The sequence below is a fragment of the Scylla paramamosain genome, unplaced genomic scaffold (genome assembly GCF_035594125.1).
Source record: "Scylla paramamosain isolate STU-SP2022 unplaced genomic scaffold, ASM3559412v1 Contig2, whole genome shotgun sequence".
NCBI lineage: Eukaryota > Metazoa > Arthropoda > Malacostraca > Decapoda > Portunidae > Scylla > Scylla paramamosain.
Window position 1 is genome coordinate 2,047,888 of NW_026973667.1, and position 9,613 is coordinate 2,057,500.

The window sequence follows — 9,613 nt, forward strand, 5'->3', positions numbered from 1 at the left end:
GTGGAAGTTATTTGGGTTTTCAAGGATGTTTTCATGGTTCCAGTGATAGTTTAACAGGCTGCAGTGGAAGTTATTTGGGTTTTCAAGGGTGTTTTCATGGTTCCAGTGATAGTTTAACAGGCTGCAGTGGTATTTGGGTTTTCAAGGGTGTTTTCATGGTTCCAGTGATAGTTTAACAGGCTGCAGTGGAAGTTATTTGGGTTTTCAAGGATGTTTTCATGGTTCCAGTGATAGTTTAACAGGCTGCAGTGGAAGTTATTTGGGTTTTCAAGGATGTTTTCATGGTTCCAGTGATAGTTTAACAGGCTGCAGTGGAAGTTATTTGGGTTTTCAAGGATGTTTTCATGGTTCCAGTGATAGTTTAACAGGCTACAGTAGATGGGTCTTCTGCAGAATTGGCATTAAAAAAACCCATCCCCCTAAAAAGAAACTAAAAAAACCTACCTTAAGTGGGTTTTCTGGGGTTTTAAAATATTTTCCATATAAAAATTTAGTTTGATAATATTGATAAATAAGGTGTATACATGTAGACACGGCTCCCCACTCGATGAAACAGCTTTCCTACCTGTACTTCTGACACAAGCAACACCTGTCACCTTTCTTCATGGCAGATGTCACTGGCTGGAGCTGCCTTTGACCACAATCCTGGGCCAGCCTTCTTCCTCTCCCCCCAACCCATTCCCGTCCCTCTCCCTCCCCACACCCCCATTCCCTTCCCTATCCCCATCCCCCATGCTTCCTATACCTCCTTCATACATACATACAGAGAGAGAGAGAGGGAGAAAGAGCAAGCACTCAGGCACACCACATGATTGCATAAACTTCCAGGAAAGCAAACAGATAACAACATCCCGTGTTTGTGTGTGAGTCCAACTGATATTTTGATAGCTTGGTCCAGGGCCGCCAAGAGAACTGATATATGCTGCTACAAGAATAGTTGTTTAGGATGGGGTGTGGCTTAGATGGAGGAGATAGGGAGGGGTAGGAGAACTGTAGCAGCAGTGAGGGAGTGTGGATGGGGAGGTGGACATGGAGTGTGGTTGACAAAGGAGGTGTGGCTTAATTAACACATCACAGCTCTGGCCAATGATATTCCCTGTTAATACCCCTTGAGTTGACATGTGGCTTCAGCTGACAGCAAGGTGTACATAATGAACTTAGTACCCAAGCCTGACCCGTTCATTTCCTGTGCAGCACAAGTCAACATGAGACGACCTGACCTACCTGTACCAATGTGACCTGAACGAGTGTTTGTCCGTCAGAGAACACTTCAACCCTTTTGTTTCAATCTGCGTTATTTCTTGTTCTATCCTGATTACTGATCCCGAGAATTTTGCTTTCATCACCATTGTTGTAACCCCTGGACCACTTAAGGACCTCTATCAGTTCCCCGCTCAGCCACCGCCATGAAACATACAAGATTAATGGAGGATCCTTGGTTATCACACATTTACTTTGTACCTAAATCAATTTCCCACACCTTTCTTGCATTCACTTTTAAGGAATACTGAGAGAAAAGCCAGACATACATTTATTGAGTCAGTAGCATCAACATAAGTAACAAGGAGAGGGGAGTGCCCAGCTGGACTGATAAATATTCACTTGGTTACTCTCTCCTGGTAAACATTCCCGTCTTTCCCTGATAAAACCTTCCAGTATAGGACCACATTATGAATCACTTCTGCACTGGACCTCAACTAACTTTTCAAAGGGTCTAGATGAAGCTACAAGGATTTTTAATGATGTTTTGATGTTTATAGAGACATTAACAAGATTCCCACATAATTAGCAGGAGAAAAACTCTTGAGACTGGCTAATCATTCTCTGTGGCCTTTGAAAATAGTTGTGATGAGAGAGCAAAGTGTCTGGACAGTCTGTAGTCGTAAAATTATCCACCAGAAAACCCAAAGAATTCCATAAAACTCTGTAAAACCATCAGGACACTCACAAAGACTTCTGCAGCTTCCACTAGAACCTGTACAACTTGTCACTGCAAGTCATGAGAACTCCCAGAACTTTGAGTACAGTCTGTAAAACGTGAATAATGAAAACGGCAATACATTCACGTCTGTCCCTCGTACAGTGACTTGGTGTTGCATGAGCCAGGCTGGATCAAGTTATACATTCATTTGTTGGACATTTTCTTCAAACTCAGAATTAAATGTGTGAATGAAGTGTGATGATGGAGAAGTATAGAGCTTTGCATAAGTGTGTTTAAGAGTGTAATGCAGAACCTGTACTTTGATTTGTTCAGTTTCTTCATCACCACTGTGTCTGAAAGGTTACACAAGTGATTAGTCAAGTTTTTATGTGTGGTTTTCTTTTCACACAAATGATGTGTGTAGAGTTTTGTTGTACTACCACTGGAACCATGAAAACACCCTTGAAAACCCCAATAGCTTCCATTGCATGATGTTAAACTATCACTGAAACCATGAAAGCACCCTTGAAAACCCCAGTGACTTCAACTGCAGCCTGTTAAACTATCACTGGAACCATGAAAACACCCTTGAAAACCCCAGTAACTTCAACTGCAGCCTGTTAAACTATCACTGGAACCATGAAAACACCCTTGAAAACCCCAGTAACTTCCACTGCAGCCTGTTAAACTATCACTGAAACCATGAAAACACCCTTGAAATCCCAATAACTTCCACTGCAATCTGTCATCATTAGAAACATCAACACCTTTGAAAAATTCCTGTCCAACTATGACTGGAATTATGTTAACAGCCTAGAAAACACTAATAATCTCCATCAGAGCCTGTCATCTACCACTAAAACCATGAAAACACTCTTGAAAACCACAATAATTTCCAGTGCAGCCTGTTATATACCACAGGAACCATGAAAATTAAAATAACTTTCAGTAATGCTAGTTAAACTATTACGGTATTCATCAAAACATTCTTGAAAACTCCACTTTCCACTGCAGCCTGTCAACTATCCCTGGAACCATGAAAACACCCTTGAAAACCCCAGTAACTTCCACTGCAGCCTGTTAAACTATCCCTGGAACCATGAAAACACCCTTGAAAACCCCAGTAACTTCCATTGCAGCCTGTTAAACTATCACTGGAACCTTGAAAACACCCTTGAAAACCCCAGTAACTTCCACTGCAGCCTGTTAAACTATCACAAGGCAAGGTATTCTAGACTACAAAAAAAAAAAAGGAAAAAGGAAAAAGAAAAAAAAACCGTGTACGTTTTTTTTTTTTTTTTTTTATACCAAGATACCAAGATTTGATATCAAGATAAACATAACCTCAACAGATTGCTAATATATATATATATATATATATATATATATATATATATATATATATATATATATATATATATATATATATATATATATATATATATATATATACATATATATATAAATGTAATGCCATGTACAGTCAGTCACAAGTTCTGTACCCGGCCGCACTCCTCTCAACTATTTATCATTGTCTCTCAATTCTAAGTTCGCTTTTGCTTATTTAGTTTGGTTATTTGATTCTGTGATTTCCAGCTACATGACAGCAGTTTTCAAAGCGCTTAGACTAAGTCAAGCAATACAAGGATGTCATTAAAAAAAAAAAAAAAAAAAAAAAAAAGAAAAACAAGAAAGAAACTGGAATCGTGTTGCAGAGGGCACAGGAAAAAATATCAAGGATACAAAAAAGTTAGAAATGAGCAAAAAAAAAAAAAAAAAATTAATTAATTAATTAATTAAAAAAAAAAGAGGAAATGAACAATGGTTGAGGATCTCTTGCTTGTCAAGTTTTGTGAGACTGTCAGCAGATGAGACTGTTCAAACCATGGCTCACACACCGCGGCACCAAACTGAGTGAGACCAGAACGATGACTTTTTATTAGGGCCTCTTCACGCAAGGCGGTTGAAACTGCGGCGGCACGGCGGCAGCACCAACCCTGCAGTCCTCAGTACGGTGTGGCCTAACCAAGCGGCTGTTTTTTTTTTTTTTTTTTTTTTTTTTTTTTTTTTTTGTGTGTGTGTGTGTGTGTGTGTGTGTGTGATTCACCTACGGTCGTCTGGTGGCCACCCAGCCAGCCGTTACCCCACGGAAAGAGCTCAGAGCTCATAGTGACCGATCTTTGGGTAGGCTGAGACCACAGTGTGTGTGTGTGTGTGTGTGTGTGTTCTGAGGCGTGTCATGCAGTGCCAGGATGGACATGGAGCAGGTGACGTGTGTCTGGCTGTCGCATCGCCGCTTGAATGACACAAGCGGCGACAGACGTCACTGGGTTCATGAGTCGTGCATGACACAGCAGCGGCAAGCTTTCAGTGTTGCACCACTGTGAGAGCATTGCAAGAACCTTTTAAATGATTTGAGAACGTCGGTGAAATAATTCAGTGACTTGTTTGAACTGATCGGGGAAGACTGATTGACTGACTGATTGGCATTATGGCGCCACAACATCGCCGACAAAGGTCACTGAGGACATGATGTCTTCGTCCAACACCATGATGAGGGAGTCCATCTGCCCAGGACACAAACTTGCCGTGGGTTGCCATGTTGAGGCACTTTATTCTCACATTGGGTGGTGTACAGGCAGTGACGCTGTCCACTGCCCTCAACACACGCGTGAAGGACACATTCACTGGGGTGCCTCAACACACGCCAACCACGTGTACAAGGGAGATCTTGCAACCGCGGCGTTTTCCAAACTGCCTCGGTTGTGTGAACACTTCCACAGAGTAACACTGGAAATGTTACCACGCCTTTCCTCCCACACAGTTGCAACCGCCTCGTTTGAAGAGCTTGTGGTCTCAACTGTACAAGCTACTCAAATTCAACTAAAAATGCAACAATAAGCACGATAACTAGAAAAAATCTACCAGTTTTCTGAGTCCCAGAGAACAATACAAGACTGAATCACTGCAAAATTAATCTACATGGCATTGATCTTAATCCTAGGGTAAACACACACACACACACACACACACACTAGTGTATACAGGGTGTGAATTTTGAGCGTAGGTGACGATAACAGATAGTGATAGTAGATGGAAGTACAGTAATTTGTTTACCTTACTAAGTAGTAGTATTAGTGGATAGGTTTTCAGTAAGTATTGTCTCAGTCCTAAGGAAAGTGTCATCACTGGCCAGGGTATAAATTCTGAGCACACATAGAAAGAATTTTGAAGTAGAAACCTGGAGGCCATCAATAGTTAGGATGTAAGTGTTGAATACGTGGATGTAGTCAGCTGTGACCCTAAGTAGTACCAGTAATTAGGGTGCAAGTTCTGAGTAGGGTGACAGTCCTCCAGGAGCTAGGGTGAAGTTCTCAAGCCTAGGTAGTGAGTGGCTGCGGTGTACAAAACTCGGTCTCTACAAGATGTCATACCGCTGGCGAGGGTCTACACTACAAAGCATGTAAACAACTTGCTAGGCTGTAAGTTCCCGTGTTTGAGGTGGTATTAGTGACTAGAGTATCAATTCAGAGCACCTACAACCAAAATCACAGTATAAGCAAGAATACAAGTTGTGTTCAGGCTAGATATAAACAGCTAGGGCGAAAGCTGTGAGCCTAAGTAACAACATCAGCATACAAGTTCTGCCCCCAGGTTGTATTGGCAGCCAGAACGAAACTTTTGAACTTAAGCCATGAGTGTGAAGCCTAGGGAAGCGTGCACAAACTTGTGAGCCTATATACAGTACATCATCTGTCATATACAGTTCTACACAGGTTCTGCTTCAGGTAGTAATGGTAGCCAGGGCGAAAGATTTGAAGCCACGCAGTAATTTAAATTTTAAGCCTAAAGAAGCATGAACAAACTTAAGCCTAACCTAGATAATACTGGTAGCTAGAATACAGGTCAACCTAGGTCATATCAGGGCTTACTAAGACATACATCCACTGCTTCTACGTGTGATGAGTGACCAGGGCGTACATTTTGAGCCTAAGTAGCAAGATCTAGGCTAGAGAAGCGTGTCACTGCCAGCTAGGCGGTTTCAGTAGCCAGGGAGTGTCTTGAGGCTAGGTAGCAGGCTCGGGCCATAGTATCCGTTCCATTGTTTGTAGGTCTTATCACTGGGTAGGCCGTAAGTTCCAGTGCCTCTACAGGTCCCTTAAGAGGCTGCAGCACACGCTCTGAGCCTAGGTAGCAAATTGGGAGGCGAGGCTAGCTGGTGTTGTAGGCTAGAGCTTAAGTTCTAAGGAAGGGTTCTATATAGTCCTTTTGAGCCTAGATAGCAAGTTTGGAGCCTAGGCAGTGAGTTCTAGGCCTAGGCAGCACATTCTGAGATCATGCCAACGTGCCACAGTGCCTAGGGGGTGTCAGTCGCCAGGGCATACACCAGCACGGAGATGACGTGGAGCTGGGCAAAGAGCACCAGCAGGCACCAGTACACCATGAACCTCTCCCCTGAGGGCGGCGCCACCCCTCCGGCCACCACCAGCCTCTCCCACCCTAAAGGCTCCAGCAGCAGGCGAGGCAGGAGTTCCACAGCCATTTATGGAGTCTGTGGTGCTGGGGACATGGTACTGTAGTCTCTCTCTCTCTCTCTCTCTCTCTCTCTCTCTCTCTCTCTGTGTACAATACTTCAGCGCCACTCCTTCACAACTTTAGTAAGGTTCTAGTTGAAGCTACACGCGGGTTTTTAATGGTGTTTTTACGGTTCTAGTGACAGATTAACAACATTTCTGCATTATTTACAGGAGACATTTTTTAAAACCCGGCTGGTCATCTCTGTGGCCTTGGAAAATTGTTATGTTGAGAGAGCAAAGCGTTTTAAAGGGTGTTTTTTACGGTTCTAGTGGCAAATGAACAAGATTTCTACTTTATTACATGTATTCTCTCTCTCTCTCTCTCTCTCTCTCTCTCTCTCTCTCTCTCTCTCTCTCTCTCTCTCTCTCTCTCTCTCGGTTTTTTTCTGAACAAGGGTATTAATTGTTCTTCCTTTGTCTTTCTCTTTTCTCTCGGGTTTTCAAGATGCAGACGAAAATAATTTGCAGTTTCTCTTTCATCTTCCTTCCTTCTTTCCGTTCTTTTCCTTCTCTCTGCTTTCCAAAATAACACAATATTTGATCTTTTCTCTCCGCTTTTCTTTTGTTTTTCACTCAGGAAGCTCAACTCTGTCCTTTCTCTCCTCCTCTTTTCTCTCTCTCCTTTTCAGTATAAGATCCATTTCTTCATGTCTTGTCCAGGGAAATCAATCTTAACCTTCCACTGCCTGTAATTAGAGAGCCATTGCATTATATTACTGCAAGAAATACGTATATAGTTGTTTAGGGGTGAATGAAATACAAGGATGCTGTTATTTATAGGGAAGGACATCGAGGGGGGTGTGGCCTGGAATAGACGGACAGTAGACGCAGGAGGACAGATATGCTACGTACGTTTACTGTACAGAATAAAATGAATTTGTAAAAAAAAATAAATAAATAAATAAACTAACTTCAAATAAAAATAAATAAAGTAAATAAATAAAATAGATTAATATATAAATAAATAAATAAAAATAAATAAATGGAAATAAATAAAACAAAGATAATGATGATGATGATGATGGTAATGATGATGATGGTGATGATGATGATAATAATGATAATAATAGTTATTATTATTATTATTATTATTATTATTATTATTATTATTATTATTATTATTATTATTATTATCATTATTATCATTATACCAAATACTCGTATGTAATGAAATAAATTGATAAAATGTATAAATAGGTAAACTATATAAACAATTAATAAAGAAAATCAAATAAATGAATTAGATAAAAGTTTTATTGACGAAATGAAAAAAAAAATAAAAAAAAAACAATCTGGAAAAGAAGCCTAAATAAAAAAAATAGAAAATAGAAAAGAAAATATCAAATGAGAAAGAAATACATATTAATACAAGAAAAAAAGATAAATAAGGAAAAAAAAAAATAATAAGAACTGAAAGAGGGAAACAAAGAACCGAAAAGAACCAACAGCAGTAGCGAGTTTAAATGGCGAAAGAGTGGTGTGACCTTGAAAACCTCACTATTACCGCCTTTCCAGAGTAATGGCGGGAGAATGGGAGTGAGGGTTGGTGGGAGAGTAGAGAGGAGCGCTGGGAGAGAGTGAGAGAGAGGAGGACGCGTGGGGAGAAGAGGAAACGAGAGAAAAGGGAAGACTTGTGAGGTGGGTCGTAAACATGGCTCTCTCTCTCTCTCTCTCTGAAGGGAAGAAGAAGAAGAAGAGGAGGAGGAAGAGGAGGAGGTGAGTGTTATTGCAGTATTTCTTATGTCTGTTATTTTTATTTATTTATTTATTTTATTTATTTATTTATTAACTTTTTTTCGCGTTTAAGTTTCCTTGTATGAAAATTGCGGATTTCTTTTGTTATTTCATTATTATTATTATTATTATTATTATTATTATTATTATTATTATTATTGTTATTATTTTACGTATATTTATATCATCAGTTTGAAATTTTATCGCTTATTTGCATTCTTATATAATTTTTATGCATTAGTTTTGTTGTATGAAAAAAATTAATCACAATTTTATTTACGTATATAAGTTTAGTTTAGTTGTCTGTCTGTCTGTCTGTCTGTCTGTCTGTCTGTTTTTTGTTTGTTTGTTTTCTGTTTATCTTTTTTTCAGTTTTTCTTTTGTTTGTGTGTTTGTTTTGTTCACCAGTTTCTCATTAGTACTTATTTTCATTGCTTCACTTCGCTGTTCCGTGAAGCAAAGTTGCCGCCGTGTCGCACTGCCGCCTCGCGCTGCACACTGCCCGCCACTCACTGTCAACACACATAACTACATTCCCCGTGTTACTTTCACCTCTAACTTCAAAACCTAACCTTCTCCCAGTACTTTCATATGCAGTACGAGTATTTCACCAATTAACCTCAAAACACCACTTCTTATCTCGTATCATCACCAGCTAATCTCAAAACACCACTTCTTATCTCGTATCATCACCAATAACCTCAAAACACCACTTATCTCGTATTATCATCACCAGCTAATCTCAAAACACCACTTCTTATCTCGTATCATCACCAATAACCTCAAAACACCACTTCTTATCTCGTATCATCACCAGCTAATCTCAAAACACCACTTCTTATCTCGTATCATCACCAGCTAATCTCAATACACCACTTCTTATCTCGTATCATCACCAATAACCTCAAAACACCACTTCTTATCTCGTATCATCACCAATAACCTCAAAACACCACTTCTTATCTCGTATCATCACCAGCTAATCTCAAAACACCACTTCTTATCTCGTATCATCACCAATAACCTCAATACACCACTTCTTATCTCGTATCATCACCAGCTAATCTCAAAACACCACTTCTTATCTCGTATCATCACCAGCTAATCTCAAAACACCACTTCTTATCTCGTATCATCACCAGCTAATCTCAAAACACCACTTCTTATCTCGTATCATCACCAGCTAATCTCAATACACCACTTCTTATCTCGTATCATCACCAATAACCTCAATACACCACTTCTTATCTCGTATCATCACCAATAACCTCAATACACCACTTCTTATCTCGTATCATCACCAGCTAATCTCAAAACACCACTTCTTATCTCGTATCATCACCAATAACCTCAATACACCACTTCTTATCTCGTATCATCA